The 17,462-nt window shown below is 42.6% G+C and overlaps 1 protein-coding gene across 3 annotated transcripts in view; it reads left to right on the forward strand.

Moving 5' to 3' along the window:
* NTRK3 (neurotrophic receptor tyrosine kinase 3) overlaps positions 1–17,462 on the forward strand; it is an 850,080-nt gene that overhangs the window by 365,883 nt on the left and 466,735 nt on the right. The window lies entirely within an intron of this gene.

Here is a 17,462-nt window from a genome sequence, read left to right on the forward strand (position 1 = left end):
TCCTTCCTTTCTTCTTTCTTTCTTTCTTGGGATGGGAGAACCTGTCCTTCCTTCCTTCCTTCCTTCCTTCCTTCCTTCCTTCCTTCCTTCTTTCCTTCCTTCCCTACTTCCTTCCTTTCTTCTTTCTTTCTTTCTTGGAATGAGAGAACCTGTACTTCCTTCCTTCCTTCCTTCTTTCCTTCCTTCCCTACTTCCTTCCTTTCTTCTTTCTTTCTTTCTTGGGATGGGAGAACCTGTCCTTCCTTCCTTCCTTCCTTTCTTCTTTCCTTCCTTCCCTACTTCCTTCCTTTCTTCTTTCTTTCTTTCTTGGGATAGGAGAACCTGTCCTTCCTTCCTTCCTTCCTTCCTTCCTTTCTTTCTTCTTTCCTTCCTTCCCTACTTCCTTCCTTTCTTCTTTCTTTCTTTCTTGGGATAGGAGAACCTGTCCTTCCTTCCTTCCTTCCTTTCTTTCTTCTTTCCTTCCTTCCCTACTTCCTTCCTTTCTTCTTTCTTTCTTTCTTGGGATGGGAGAACCTGTACTTCCTTCCTTCCTTCCTTTCTTCTTTCCTTCCTTCCCTACTTCCTTCCTTCCTTCTTTCTTTCTTTCTTGGAATGAGAGAACCTGTACTTCCTTACTTCCTTCCTTCCTTCCTTCCTTCCTTCTTTCCTTCCTTCCCTACTTCCTTCCTTTCTTTCTTTCTTTCTTGGGATGGGAGAACCTGTCCTTCCTTCCTTCCTTCCTTCCTTCCTTCCTTCCTTCCTTCCTTCCTTCCTTCCTTTTTTCTTGGGATGGGAGAACCTGTCCATTTTATTTTCCCTCACTTTCAGTTTCTTTTTAACTGCCCATTTTTTTCCATCTTGAATGTGTAGAACATTACAAAATTTGACAACTTTAAAAAAAGTTTCACCCACCTTGCTTCATTTATTCTGCCCCTAAAGTAGAAAAGAAGGGGTAAATTGCCAGAGAGCACCTAGGCTGCATCTACACTGTATGCTTGATGGAGTTTGACACCACTTAATAGGCCATGATTCAATACTATGAGATCACAGAAGTTAAGAGTTTGTTGAGACCCCAGCACTCTTAAATATAGATTTTGTGTGTGTGTCAGAAGCAACTTGAGAAACTGCAAGTCGCTTCTCTCCCTCCTTCCCTCCTTCCCTCCCTCCCTTCCTTCCACCCTTCCTTCCTTCCACCCTTCCTTCCTTCCTTCCTTCCTTCCTTCCTTCCTTCCTTCCTTCCACCCTTCCTTCCTTCCTTCCTTCCTTCCTTCCTTCCTTCCTTCCTTCCTTCCTTCCTTCCTTCCTTCCTTCCTTCCTTCCCCCTTTCTGTGTATATGTGTTTTGTGTGTGTTTGTGTATATATGTGGTTTTGCACATGCATTGTAATGTATTTTTTTGTTTTAGGGCTTTTTAAGTCTCTTCTGCTGTGTTTTTCAGTGTTTTAGTGAGTGATGGTCATCTCATTGGCCTGAGAGGTGTCTTGTGTCCAAATTCGGTGTCAATTTGTCCAGTGGTTTTTGAGTTATGTTAATCCCACAAACTAACATTACATTTTTATTTAGATAGCTACTAGCCGTCCCTTGCCACACGTTGCTGTGGCCCAGTCTGTGTATATGTACTTTGTGTGTGCATATATGTCTGTATATGTGTATATATTTGTGTTTGCATGTGTATATATTAGGCCTGGGTAACAACGGAAAAATTTGTTTCTAAAATCGATTTGTATTTGGGGTTTTTTTTTGTTTCGATATTTAAAATAATTACAAAATTTTCCTTTTAAAAAGTTCGATATTTACGAAATTTCGTAAATGGTAAAAAATTAACGAATCGATTTCCGGAACAATAACGAATCGATTCGTTAATGGCGGACGCGACCGCGAAATACGCTAAAAAACCTCCAAAACCTTCTGAAGCTTCCCTCTCCCTCTGTTGTTGACTGTTGGTGTGATATTATAATTTTTTTCCACTAATTAAACCATAAAACTGGCCCAGACATGCGGAAATAATAACGAAACAACCTCAAAACAATAACGAAACGAATACAATATCGAAATATGAAGCATTTACAAAACGTTTTTGAAAATTCATTTTTTTAATAATTGCTCCAGAATGGTTCGTTATCGTTTTGTAATTGAAAAAATTAACGAATTATTAACGAATTACGAATTAATGAAACGAAACCGCCCAGCCCTAGTATATATATGTGTGTGTGTGTGCGTGTGTGTGTGTGGTGTGTGGTTCTGCGCATGTGTTGTAATGTATTTTTTATGTTTATTTACACTTTTTAAGTCTCTACTGTGTGTCTCAGTGTTTTTATGAGTGATGTTCGCTCATTGGTCTGATAGGTGTTTTGTGTCCAAATTTGGTGTCCATCCAGTAGTTTTTCAGTTACTTTAATCCACAAACTAATATTACATTTATTTATATATATATTCAAGACAGTTGCCACAACCCGAAGCATCTTAATGGCACCCACCCACAAACACTGGGTTGAACACCCCTCCTAGGTTCTTACTACTGATAGAAAGGGAGGAGTGTCTTACTCTTGCAAGAGGCAAAGAAAGATCCATAGCGGTTTTTCCTTTTGGAGCGGTGGGATGTCTTTATGTGTCAAGGCACACTTTCACATCAAGAAGGAGACAAATTGTGAATATCCTTTGCTTCCCTCGGTTGAACTGAGATTTGTTACACCTGTCATGCCAAAGCATTCATCCCTGGACTGATCTCTTCCTTGATGATTGAAGTCCTCAGAAATGTTGAGAGAGGAGTGTAATCATACCTGAACACGTCATGGATTATCCGGGCCAGTAGTTGCTCAAGTTTAGGTCTGGAGGTGGCTTACAGGAGGGAGAAAGAGGTCGGATTACCCGGGAATGAGACCATTTCTTCCTTCCTTCCCTAAGCTGACTCTTCCATATTCTCATTATTTATTATTATTATTATTATTATTATTATTATTATTAACTTCATTTGTACCCCGCTAGCATCTCCCGCAGGACTCGATGCGGCTTACACAGGCCGGAGCCTCAAAACACAATACAATAAAAACATAACACAATACTAAACAAAGCAAAACAAAGCAATCAAGCAAAATAACAACAATAACTACCTCAAGACACAATTAAAACTGGTTCGGCCAGCGCAATGGGGTACAGGGATTAAAATGCTGAGATGGCAGGAGGAACATGGATTAAAAGGTGCGGTGTGCAGTAACATCTGTTGAGCTAAGATGCTTCTAGGATTTGGAAAGGGGAAATTCCTAATCTGGGAAGGCACATCGGAACAGCCAAGTTTTTAGGTTCCTTCTGAAAACTGCTAAAGTGGGGGCCTGTCGGAGATCTTTTGGAAGGGCATTCCAAAGTCGGGGGGCCGCCACAGAGAAGGCCCTGTCCCGTGTCCCCACCAAACGTGCTTGCGACGTGGGTGGGATCACGAGCAGGGCCTCCCCAGATGATCGGAGTGAGCGTGTGGGTTCATAAATGGAGATGCGGTCCCGCAGGTAGGGTGGTCCCAAACCGTTCAGGGCTTTGTAGGTGAGCACCTGCACCTTGAATTGGGCTCGGAAAATAAATGGCAGCCAGTGGAGCTCCTTAAACAGAGGGGTAGACCTCTCTTGATAATGAGCCCCGGTTAGCATCCTGGCTGCTGCCCGCTGGACCAATTGAAGTTTCCGAGCCGTCTTCAAGGGCAGCCCCACGTAGAGCACATTGCAGTAATCCATTCTAGAGGTGACCAAGGCATGGACCACCCCGGCCAGATCAGCCTTCACGAGGTACGGTCGCAGTTGGCGCACGAGTCTCAATTGTGCAAAAGCCCTCCCGGCCGACACCGTTGCCTGAGCCTCAAGCGTAAGCGATGAATCCAAGAGGACACCCAGACTGCAGACCTGTGGCTTTACGGGGAGTGTAACCCCGTCCAACACAGGTGACCACCCTATACCCCGGTCCGGTTTACGATCGACCAGGAGGACCTCTGTCTTGTCGGGATTGATCTTCAGCTTGTTCTTCCTCATCCAGATCAACACAGCGGCCAGGCACTCATATCCTCAGAATGGGCTTCTTTCCTCCCTCTCTTGGTCCAGGGAGTCTCTGGCCCCATCCAAAGTATCCTAGAATGCAGTTTGGAATTGCATTACAGGGCCAGTGTAGATTCGTATAATGTAGTTTAACTGCATTGAAGTGCATTATATCACAATCTTGATACAACTTCAGAAAACTGCTGAAGTTTTCAAACTCGTAAGGCAGGGGTTCTCAACCTTCCTAATGCCACAACCCCTTGATACAGTTCCTCAGGTTGTGGTGACCCCCAAACATAAAACTGTTTTCATTGCGACTTCATAACTGGAATTTTGCTAGTTATGAATTGTAATGTAAACATCTGATATGCAGGATGTATTTTCATTCACTGGACCAAATTTGGCACACATACCCCATACGCCCAAATTTGAATACTGCTGGGGTTGTGGGGAAGATTGATTTTGTCATTTGGGAATTGTAGTTTCTGGGATTTATAGTTCACCTACCATCAAAGAGCATTCTGAACTCCACCAACAATGGAATTGAACCAAACTTGGCACACAGAACTCCCATGAACAACAGAAAATTTAGCATGGATAGTCAATATGCCCAAATGTGGACATTGGTGGAGTTTGGGGTAAATAGGCTGACATTTGGGAATTGTAGTTGCTGGGATTTATAGTTCACCTACAATCACAGAGCATTCTGAACCCCACCAATGATGGAACCAAACTTAGCACACAGAACTCCCACAACAAACAGAAAATACTGGAAGGATTTGGTGCGCATTGATCTTGAGTTTTGGAGTTGTAGTTCACCTACATCCAGAGAGCACTGTGGACTCAAGCAATGATATATTTGGACCAAATTTAGCATGGATAGTCAGTATGCCCAAATGTGGACATTGGTGGAGTTTGGGGTAAATAGGCTGACATTTGGGAATTGTAGTTTCTGGGATTTATAGTTCACCTACAATCAAAGAGCATTCTGAACTCCACCAACAATGGAATTGAACCCAACTTGGCACACAGAACTCCCATGAACAACAGAAAATACTGGAAGGGTTTGGTGGGCATTGACCTTGAGTTTTGGAGTTGTAGTTCACCTGCATCCAGAGAGCACTGTGGACTCAAGCAATGATATATTTGGACCAAATTTAGCATGGATAGTAAATATGCCCAAATGTAAATGTTGTTGGAGTTTGGGGTAAATAGGCTGACATTTGGGAATTGTAGTTTCTGGGATTTATAGTTCACCTACAATGAAAAAGCATTCTGAACTCCACCAACAATGGGATTGAACCAAACTTGGCACACGGAACTCCCATGACCAACAGAAAATAGTGGAAGGACTTGGTGCGTATTGATCTTGAGTTTTGGAGTTGTAGTTCACCTACATCCAGAGAGCACTGTGGACTCAAGCAATGATATATTTGGACCAAATTTAGCATGGATAGTCAGTATGCCCAAATGTGGACATTGGTGGAGTTTGGGGTAAATAGGCTGACATTTGGGAATTGTAGTTTCTGGGATTTATAGTTCACCTACAATCAAAGAGCATTCTGAACTCCACCAACAATGGAATTGAACCCAACTTGGCACACAGAACTCCCATGAACAACAGAAAATACTGGAAGGGTTTGGTGGGCATTGACCTTGAGTTTTGGAGTTGTAGTTCACCTGCATCCAGAGAGCACTGTGGACTCAAGCAATGATATATTTGGACCAAATTTAGCATGGATAGTAAATATGCCCAAATGTAAACGTTGTTGGAGTTTGGGGTAAATAGGCTGACATTTGGGAATTGTAGTTTCTGGGATTTATAGTTCACCTACAATGAAAAAGCATTCTGAACTCCACCAACAATGGGATTGAACCAAACTTGGCACACGGAACTCCCATGAACAACAGAAAATAGTGGAAGGATTTGGTGCATATTGATCTTGAGTTTTGGAGTTGTAGTTCACCTACATCCACAGAGCACTGTGGAGTCAAGCAATGCTATGTTTGGACCAAATTTAGCATGGATAGTCAGTATGCCCAAATGTGGACATTCGTGGAGTTTGGGGTAAATAGGCTGACATTTGGGAATTGTAGTTTCTGGGATTTATAGTTCACCTACAATCAAAGAGCATTCTGAACTCCACCAACAATGGAATTGAACCAATCTTGGCACACAGGACTCCCATGAACAACAGAAAATACTGGAAGGGTTTGGTGCGCATTGACCTTGAGTTTTGGAGTTGTAGTTCACCTACATCCAGAGAGCACTGTGGACTCAAGCAATGCTATATTTGGACCAAATTTGACATGGATAGTCAATATGCCCAAATGTGAACGTTGGTGGAGTTTGGGGTAAATAGGCTGACATTTGGGAGTTATGGTTGCTGGGATTTATAGTTCACTTACAATCAAAGAGCATTCTGAACCCCACCAACAATGGAATTGAACCAATCTTGGCACACGGAACTCCCATGAACAACAGAAAATAGTGGAAGGATTTGGTGCGTATTTTCTGATGGTTGTTGGTGACCCCTCACGACCCCCCTCATGACCCCCCCCCCCAGGGTCCCAACCCCCAGGTTGAAAAACATTGCTCTAAGTTACTCTAATTTTATATCTACCTCTCCATTTGTATTGTGCTTCTCCATAAGAGGAAACCTCAAGGAATGTTGTGCTTGTGCAGTGTAGTAAAAAGAGTTACAGGGATTGTGTAGTGCATCCAATTTTGGCTTAAATAGTTCCCTGCATTAAATTGAATGTTGACTCCGGTATGCTTATTGCCGTCTGGAATGCTGCCGGGAGAAAACCAAGCACCCTTCGCTGTCTCCCACAGCAAAATTGGGCAGTTTGCTATATAGAGGGAGCGTGGTACCAATGCGATTCTAATTTATTATTTATACCTCTCTATACATGGAGGTTTCTCTGTACATGAGATATAGCCCATTAAAACCTAATTCCTTCCCCCGGAGAACTAGCTCTCTGCAGAAGCCCGAACCAATTTAGATGGCAAAGGTGAAAAATGTATTTTGGGCTTTAAGGCTGATCAGTTGTCTGTCTGAGGACAAGATGACATAAATAGCAAGCGGGTTTTGCAAACCGTTGCTGGACATTAACGATGTGGAGGAGATGCTAAGTTGGGGGGAAGTGAGTGGAGCAGGGAAATGTGTAGATTGTATGCAGGCTTCCCAGATGAAAGGTGTAGCTACTCATACACAGGAAATACAATGCCAAAGACGAAAAGAGAATGGATGGCTATCTGTCAGGGGTGCTCTGACTGTGCTTTTCCTGCATAGCAGGGAGTTGGACTAGATGGCCCATGTGGTCTCTTCCAAGTCTATGATTCTGTGGAAAGAAGGCACAGGTTCCAACAGACCTCGCTACTAGGCTTGGTTGATCAAGAACAAATTTGGTTCTAAACTCGTTTCGTTTCAAGGGGGCGCCCGCGTTTCTAATCTGAGAGGATTTCCGAAATTTCAAATTTCAAAATTTCAATATTTACGAAATTTCGTAAATATACGAATCGATTCGTTAATGGCGGACACGATTGCGCAATACGCAGGAAAAAACCTCCAAATGGGACAGGGGGAACTTCTGAAGCTTCCCTCTCCCTCTGAGGCTGACTGTTGGTGTGATAAAACTAACAACAGCTGTATATTAGGGCTGGGCGGTTTCGTTTCGTTAATTCGTAATTCGTTAATAATTCGTTATTTTTTTCAATTACAAAACGATAACGAACCATTCTGGAGCAATTTTTTAAAAAAACGAATTTTTAAACACGTTTTGTAAATGCTTCGTATTTCGTTATTGTATTTGTTTCGTTATTGTTCTGAGGTCGTTTCGTTATTATTTTCGCATGTCTAGGGCAAGTTTTTTGTTTAATTAGTGAAAAAAATTATAATATCACACCAACAGTCAAGAACAGAGGGAGAGGGAAGCTTCAGAAGGTTTTGGAGGTTTTTTAGCGTATTTCGCGGTCGCGTCCGCCATTAACAAATCGATTCGTTATTGTTTCGGAAATCGATTCGTTAATGTTTTGTATTTTTTTTCACATTTACGAAATTTCGTAAATATCAAACTTTTTAAAAGGAAAATTTTGTAATTATTTTAAATATCGAAACAAAAAAAAAACCCAATTTGTTTCTAAATCGATTTTAGAAACAAATTTTTCCGTTGTTACCCAGGCCTACTATATATATTATATTATATTATCAAAAAACTGTCCCAAGTCCATAGCATGTCCAAAAGCAGAAGATTAAGTCAGAATGAGATGTCCATCCAAAAACAATCTGAAGTCAGAACGGAGTCCGCACTTACAGGAATCCAGTCTTTAAAACGCTTTAAAACGGCTTGTCTTAACCCAGCTAAACGTCTTCCTATTATTATTATTATTATTATTCTATATTATATTATTATTATTATTATTATTATTATTATTAAGAATGGATGGCCATCTGTCAGGGGTGCTTTAATATATACAATTATAATAATATAATATACAATAATAATATAATATAATAATACGTACGAAAATAATTGCGAAAATTGGAAAAATTGTTTCGATTCTTAATTACTGCTCACACTATTCCTGCATGGCTCGATATTGGATCAAAAGCTAATTTAAATATGAATTGATAACGAGTTTTGAAACTAATGAACACGATCAACCAAGCCTACTCACTACCTCTGAGGATGCTTGCCAAAGTGCAGGCGAAATGTCAGGAGAGAATGCCTCTAGACCGTGGCCATACAGCCCGAAAAAACCTACAACAACCCGGTTTCCCTATTATTTACACATGTTAATTTAGGTATAGAAATGAACATCCAGAAAAAAGAATGCTGAATATGTGTTGTTGAAGGCTTTCATGTCCAGAAACACTGGGTTGCTGTGAGTTTTCCGGACTGGATGGCCATGTTCTAGAAACATTCTCTCCTGATGTTTCACCCACATCTATGGCAGGCATCCTCCAAAGTTGTGAGGTTGTGAGGTTTGTTGGAAACTATATAAGTATAGGGCTTTATAGGTCAAGACCAGCACTTTGAATTGTCCAATTCCGAGAACAATATAGAACTTTGCACAACTGAGACTTGTGCGCCAGCTGCGACCGTACCTCGTGAAGGCGGATCTGGCCGGGGTGGTCCACGCCTTGGTCACCTCTAGAATGGATTACTGCAATGCGCTCTACGTGGGGCTGCCCTTGAAGACGGCTCGGAAACTACAATTGGTCCAGCGGGCAGCAGCCAGGATGCTAACTGGAGCTCATTATCAAGAGAGGTCAACCCTCTTGTTCAAGGAGCTCCACTGGCTGCCATTTATTTTCCGAGCCCAATTTAAGGTGCAGGTGCTCACCTACAAAGCCCTGAACGGTTTGGGACCACCCTACCTGCGTGACCGCATTTCCATCTACGAACCCACACGCTCGCTCCGGTCATCTGGGGAGGCCCTGCTCGTGATCCCACCTACGTCGCAAGCGCGCTTGGTGGGGACGCGGGACAGGGCCTTCTCTGTGGCGGCCCCCCGACTTTGGAATGCCCTTCCAAAAGAGCTTCGTCAGGCCCCTACTCTGGCAGTTTTCAGAAGGAACCTAAAAACTTGGCTGTTCCGATGTGCCTTCGCAGATTAGGAATCCCCCACCCAAGTCCTAGATGCACTTTAGCACAACTAATGTTGCTGCACACCGCACTTTAATCCTACGTTCCTCCTGCCATCTCAGCATTTTAATCCCTGTACCCCATTGCGCTGGCCGAACCAGTTTTAATAGTGTCTTGATGTATTGTCATTGTGGTTATTTTGCTTAATTGTTTGATTTGCTTTGTTTATTGCTGTGTTATGTTTTCTATTGTATTGTGTTTTGTGGCTTCGGCCCGTGTAAGCCGCATCGAGTCCTTCGGGAGATGCTAGCGGGGTACAAATAAAGTTAATAATAATAATAATAATAATAATAATAATAATAATAATAACTTAGACCAGTGGTTCTCAACCTTCCTAATGACGTGACCCCTTAATTCAGTTCCTCATGTTGTGGTGACCCCCAACCATAACCCTAACATTATGAATCGCCATGTAAATAATGATCTGCAGGATCATTCACTGGAGCAAATTTGGCACAAATACCCGGTATGCCCAAATTTGAATACAGGTGGGGTTGGCGGGGGGATTAATTTTGTCATTTGGGAGTTGTAGTTGCTGGGATTTACAGTTAACCTGCAAACAAAGAGCATTCTGAACCCCACCAACGATGGAATTGAACCAAACTGGGCACACAGAACTCCCATGACCAACAGAAAATACTGGAAGGGTTTGGTGGGCATCAATCTTGCGTTTGGGAGTTGTAGTTCGCCTACATCCAAAGAGCATTGTGGACTCAAACAGTGATGGATCTGTACCAAACTTGGCACGGATACTCAATATGCCCAAATGTGAACACTGATGGGGTTTGGGGAAAATAAACTTTAATGTTTGGGAGTTGTAGTTGCTGGGATTTATAGTTCACCTACAATCAAGGAGCGTTCTGAACCCGAACAATGAATTGGGCCAAACTTCCCACACAGAACCCCCATGACCAACAGAAAATACTGTGTTTTCTGATGGTCTTTGGCGACACCTCTCACACCCCTTCGCAACCCCCCCCCCAGGGGTCCTGACCTCCCAGGTTGAGAAACACTGCCCTATGCAGTTCTGGCCTAGCTTACTTGTCCAAACGTATCTCCCCCTATGTCCCACCTCAAAATTTGCAGTCCTCCGGGGAGGCCCTGCTCTCAATCCCACCTTAGTTGGTGGGGACGAGAGACAGGGCCTTCTCGGCAGTGGCCCTGGAAATCACTCCCCAGCGAAATTAGGTCAACGGCTTCCCTCGTTTCCTTTAGGAAAAAGTTGAAGATGTAGCTATGGCACCAGGCATTCGGATAGTAGGTTGACAATAAAAATGATGACAATCCAATGGAAAACAGACTGTGGACAGGCTTTGGATTGAGTTGTTGATTGTAGAACTCAGACTTGACATGCCAACTAATTCAATTTGCACTATTTTAAATGGTTTTTAATCTAATGTGAATGTTTTACTTATTATGTAACTGTTGTTTTTATTTGTTTATATGTGGGGCATCGAATTGTTGATGGCTGTAAGCCACCCTGAGTCCCCCATCGGTGGTAGAGAAGGGTGGGGTACAAATATTTGAAATCAATAAATAAAGTGGGGAATGTCCAGGGTGGGAGAAAGAACTCTTTATCTGCCCGAGACAAGTGTGAATTGGTCACCGTGATTAGTATGGAATGGCAATGCAGCCCTCAAAAAAATGAGGGAATTCAAGACAAGAATCAACCAGGGCCAGCTAACACCTCCCAACAAAGGATCCCCAGCAGAAATCAGCCAGGCTTTGAAGCTGCAAGGCCATTAAATGCTAATCAAGGTGGCCAATTGCAACATTAGCACTTGCCTCAAACTGACAAGAGTTCTTTTTCACAACCTGGACATTCCACAGATATATAAACCTCACTTGCCTTGTTTCCAGACTTCACAACCTCTGAGGATGCCTGCCATCGATGTGGGTGAAACATCAGGAGAGAATGCCTCTGGAACATGGCCATACGGTCTGGAAAACACACAGCAATCCAATACTGGTTCTGGTCAACTGGATAATATAGCAACCCTACTGTAAAAGCCCCAGCTTTGGAGCCATTTTTCGCAAGGGGTGGGCTCTAGGATTTTTGTCGGTGTCTACAGCATGTTCACTCTGAATCCGGGCTCTCCCTGAGAGGCAGAACGATGAGATCTCATTGTTGTGAGACATCTCCTCCATCCATTATTCATCATTACGATATTTTACAACAAGTGGTTTGGCCTGCTCTCGTCTGTCCTTGAACCTGTTTGATGAAATTTGGAGTGGATCCAGCCTCGAATTAAGACAATGCATATGCATAGGACCTTGATTACGCAGTCCACTCACATCAGTAGTAGACTCAACTAACAAAGTATAGTGCGGACAATGCTTTGAACTGAGAAGACGCCAGATTCAATTTGCACCATGTGAAGTTATAGAGCAGCATTTCTCAACCAGGGGGTCAGGACCCTTGAGGGGAGGTTGCAAGGGGGTTTCAGAAGGGTCACCAAAGTCTATCAGAAAATATATGTTTCTGATGGTCTTAGGAATCCCTTTGACAGAAAAGGCTGATGATCTCTCCACCTGTTCTTCTCTTTCTTTTTGGAAACATATCATCATCATCATCACTTTATTTCTTAATTAGTCGCTCTCCACCAAAGTGCTCCGAGCGACTTACAACTTAAAATAGCTTATACACAATATAAAACATTCAACATAAAAACATTCAACATAAAAACATTCAGCAGTGACTATTTGGCAAATTAGATCTGATGACTTAAATGCACAACCAAACAGCCAAGTCTTGAGCGCCTTTGCAAAAGGTCGCAACTCCGACATTGCTCTAATATATGGAGGCAATGAGTTCCACAGAATTGGAGCATAGGCCAAAAAAGCTCTACTACGCCTTGTAGCTTCCAAATGTGCCTCCCTAGGACCCGGTATGTCGAGGAGATTTTCCTGGGTGGATCGAGGTGACCACTGATGAGGAAAAGGAATGAGGCGGTCCCTAAGATAGAAAGGTCCTTGGCCATTTTGAGCTCTCAATGTCAGGGACAGGATCTTGTAAGAGATCCGATGTTCTCTTGGTAGCCAAGGCAGTGGTTGCAGAATCGGTGTCATATGGGATCTTAGAGATGATCCCGCTAGCAGCCTGGCCGCCGCATTTTGGACCATCCGAATCTTCTGGGTTGTTGACTTTGGAAGGCCAGCATAGAAGGGGTTGCAATAGTCCAACCTGGTGGTGACTGTTGCATGGATGACCGTTGCCAATGCTTCTACCGAAAGGTCGGATGCCAATTTCCTTGCCTGGCGAAGATGGAAAAAGGCCTGCTTCCTTATGGCAGTGATCTGGGCCTCCATCGTCAGCAATGAGTCCAACACAACCCCTTTAAGGCTTTGAACAGGGGCAGGCGGAACCAGAGCTTCCCCATCGAAATCAGGCAGAGACTGGGTTAATTCTGGCGGCTGGCCAGGCCAGAGGATCTCCATTTTTGCAGGATTTACTTTGAGTCTGCTTGCTCGCAACCAACTCCTCACAGCTTCCAAACACAGCCTAAAGTTCTCAGGAATCACATATGGCAAATCCTCCCACCAAAAGTCCTCCGCTGCAGTGATTGACTGGCCTCTCAGCCAAGGGGAGAGCTGTTCCTGAGATCCAAGCAGGGAAGGGAGAGCAGGCATGTTTGGCACATGGCAGGGTGGTGTGCATGTGCGGGTGAGGGAGAATGTGCGAAGCTGGAGGGAGGCTCGCACCAGCGATTCCCTTCAAGGCATGGGTGTTCTGTGTGGAAAGTTTGGCCCAATTCTATCATTGGGGTTCAGAATGCTCTTTGATTGTAGGTGAACTTGGCGCATGGCAGAGTGATGTGCATGTGTGAGCGAGGGAGAGTGTGCAAGGCTGGAGGGAGGCTCGTACCAACACATTACAACAACGGCAACTACACCATCATGGCTACCAATTATCTGGGGACAGTCAACCAGACTGTCAGAGGACACTTCCTGGAGAAACCTTTTCCAAGTGAGAAATTATAGTTCTGTAGATCCTTCCTTCCTTCCTTCCTTCCTTCCTTCCTTCCTTCCTTCCTTCCTTCCTTCCTTCTTTCCTTCTTTCCTTCTTTCCTTCCTTCCCTACTTCCGTCCTTTCTTCTTTCTTTCTTTCTTTCTTTCTTTCTTTCTTTCTTTCTTTCTTTCTTGGGATGGGAGAACCTGTCCTTCCTTCCTTCCTTCCTTCCTTCCTTCCTTCCTTCCTTCCGTCTTTCTTTCTTTCTTTCTTTCTTTCTTTCTTTCTTTCTTTCTTTCTTTCTTTCTGGAACAGTAACACAACAAGGTGTCCCAGGTTGCCTTCAAGGCATGGATGTTCTGTGTGGGAAGTTTGGCCCAGTTCTATTGTTGGGGTTCAGAATGCTCTTTGATTGTAGGTGAACTATAAATCCTGCAACTACAACTCCCAAATGTCAAGGATTATTTTCCCCAAACTCCATCAGCGTTTACATTTGGGCATATTGAGTATTCGTGCTCAATATGCCCAATATAAGTTTGGTCCAAATCTATCATTGTTTGAGTCCATAGTGCTCTCTGGATATAGGTGAACTACAACTCCCAAATTCAAGGTCAATGGCCGTCAAACCCTTCCAGTATCAAATATTTACACTACGATTCATAACAGTAGCAAAATTACAATTATGAAGTAGCAAGGAAAATAATTTTTTGGTTGGAGGTCACCACAACATGAGGAACTGTATTAAGGGGTCACGGCATTAGGAAGGTTGAGAAACACTGTTATAGAGGAATCAGGGAAAAGACCTGGAATGCATTTCTCTGCCGAAGACACCATTGAGCTGAGATCCCGGTGGTGCAGGTGGTTAAACCCTGAAGACCGACTGTGCCATCACACCCAGATGCTATAACATTACAACTAAGATGCGCTTCTCTCTTTATCTGGGCGAACCGCTGGGGGTCTTTCTTTGAAGCAATAACTCAATACTTCCAGCAACTGATGCCAGTCAAGATATGAACATCAACAAAATATTTATTTCCAAAGTCCTTGGCAAACTTGGCACAGCTTGATAAAGTTACAACACAGTCAATTTGAGAAACCATAGAGATAGGTTCTTGTGGGTTTTCTCGGGCTATAGGGCCATGTTCTAGAGCAGTGGTTCTCAACCTGTGGGTCCCCAGGTGTTTTGGCCTACAACTCCCAGAAATCCCAGCCAGTTTACCAGCTGTTAGTATTTCTGGGAGTTGAAGGCCAAAAACATCTGGGGACCTCAGGTTGAGAACCACTGTTCTAGAGGCATTTCTATGGCAAGCATCCTCAGAGGTAGTGAAGTCAGGAGAAATGCCTCTAGAACATGGCCCTATAGCCCGAAAAAACCCACAAGAACCTAGTGATTCCAGCCATGAAAGCCTTCGACAATACATTAACCATAGAGATGTTCTTTCTTTCCCTTTTTCTTCAATTACTGAGGTAACCTTTTTCCAAATGCTAGAAAAAATCTTGAGATATTTCACCTTAACCCTGAGCTGCTATGGTTAGAAAGAACAGGTCTATCTAAGCACAAGGTCAGTTTTGGAAATGAAGTAATGCTCAATAGTACTCAATAACTATTTATCTCTATTTCTTAATTACTCAATTACTCAATTACTATCTCAATATCTTAATATATATATCTCTATAACTCAATATCGATCTATAACTCAATATCTATCTATCTATGACTCAATTGCTCAATTGCTTTTCTTTATCTCAATATCTATCTATACCTCAATTGTACTCACAATGGCTTTTCGGAGCTCCCTGCCTGACCAGCAGCACATCTGAGGTTCTTTTCTCTCCTGAAGGAGGCAGGGGAGATTCCAAAATGGAGATCTCAAGCCCAGGAAAAAGGGTGGACTCCAAACCCAAAGAGATACTTTTCTAAACCAGTAACTGCAGAGGGCCTGCAGCCTGGCTCTCCAGACTCTGATACTGTTTAACTTCCAGGGTGCTGCTGGGTCTGTAGCAACCCTGGGGAAATGCAAAGGAATGCTATCCCATGCAGCTAAAAGGCAATGTAACCATTAGGGCTGGGCGGTTTCGTTTCATTAATTTGTAATTCGTTAATAATTCGTTAATTTTTTAAATTACAAAACAATAACGAACCATTCTGGAGCAATTTTTTTAAAAAACGAATTTTTAAATAGTTTTGTAAATGCTTCGTATTTTGTTATTGTATTCGTTTCGTTATTGTTTTGAGGTCGTTTCGTTATTATTTCCGCATGTCTGGGCCAGTTTTATGGTTGTTTTTTGTTTAATTAGTGAAAAAAAATTATAATATCACACCAACAGTCAACAACAGAGGGAGAGGGAAGCTTCAGAAGTTTTTGGAGGTTTTTTAGCGTATTTCGCGGTCGCGTCCGCCATTAACGAATCGATTCGTTATTGTTTCGGAAATCGATTCGTTAAGGTTTTGTAATTTTTTTCACATTTACGACATTTTGTAAATATCGAACTTTTTAAAAGGAAAATTTTGTAATTATTTTAAATAACAAAACGCAAAAACCCCCAAAAAACGAATCGATTTTAGAAACAAATTTTTCCGTTGTTACCCAGGCCTACTATCTATAACTCAATAGTACTCACAATGGCTTTTCAGAGCTCCCTGCCTGACCAGCAGCACATCTGAGGTTCTTTTCTCTACTGAAGGAGGCAGGGGAGATTCCAAAATGGAGATCTCAAGCCCAGGAAAAAGGGCAGACTCCTAACTCAAAGAGATACTTTTCTAAACCAATAACTTCAGAGGGCCTGCAGCCTGGCTCTCCAGACTCTGATACTGTTTAACTTCCAGGGTGCTGCTGGGTCTGTAGCAACCCTGGGGAAATGCAAAGGAATGCTATCCCATGCAGCTAAAAGGCAATGTAACCATGCTCCTGGAAGACAGAACACCAACAGGTCACAGGGTTGAATCCGAGGAGAGTGCGAATGAGCTCCCCCTGTTAGCTCTAGCTCCCCATGCTGGGACATGAGAGAACCCTCCCACAAGGATGGTAAAATATCACAACATCCGGGCATCTCCTGGGCAACATCCTTGTAGACGGCCAATTCTCTCACTTGTAGTTTCTCAAGTCACTCCTGACACGAAAAAAGAAAACAAAAACCAATGAGCTGTTGTCAGTCAGACAACAATGAATAGAATGGGCCAATAGGTTGACAAGAAAAAGGTAGCTTCTAACATTTCACGTAATTATGAATTGGAAAAAAGACACATAGGAGATGCAGCAGACTCCTTCTTTTCTCTCCATCTACGTTTATCTCCCACATGCACCCTTTTACTTCAAAACAGAATTAATGTTTTGTATTAACCATTTGGTTGTTTTGAGTGTATCATTACGGGTTTTTTTGTACATCAAATCCTGTATATTTCTCTCTTTGCAAGATGAAAAGATGTGCTTAATTTAACCAGCATGTAATGTCATACATTTTCCTGGGGATTAGATAGTATTTAGCACACAGGTAAGCCTTTTTTTTTTTTTTTTGGAAGATCAGAGCTTTAAGGTGTCATCCTATTGTGCTTTAAGGATAAGCTAATGCTCAACACTGACTTGAAATCCTCTTTATACAGGTAATTAAGATGTATTTAATATAAGTTGTTGAGCATTGCCACTGATAATGTCCTACATACATTTCTGTTTATTTAGCAGTGAACAACAATAGAATCTAATACGTTAGACGAATCCAAGAAACAATAGTGTATATTCCAAGAGTGATCTGCTTTCCTGAATATCACTAGAGAATCTGGAAACTGTACTAGGGTAGGGCGTCAATACATTCCAAATTCCTAAATGCCATAATGATCCTCAGGATTCGGTAGGTTTGTAAACTGGATTT

Source organism: Anolis sagrei, chromosome 9, assembly GCF_037176765.1.
Source record: "Anolis sagrei isolate rAnoSag1 chromosome 9, rAnoSag1.mat, whole genome shotgun sequence".
Lineage (NCBI taxonomy): Eukaryota > Metazoa > Chordata > Lepidosauria > Squamata > Dactyloidae > Anolis > Anolis sagrei.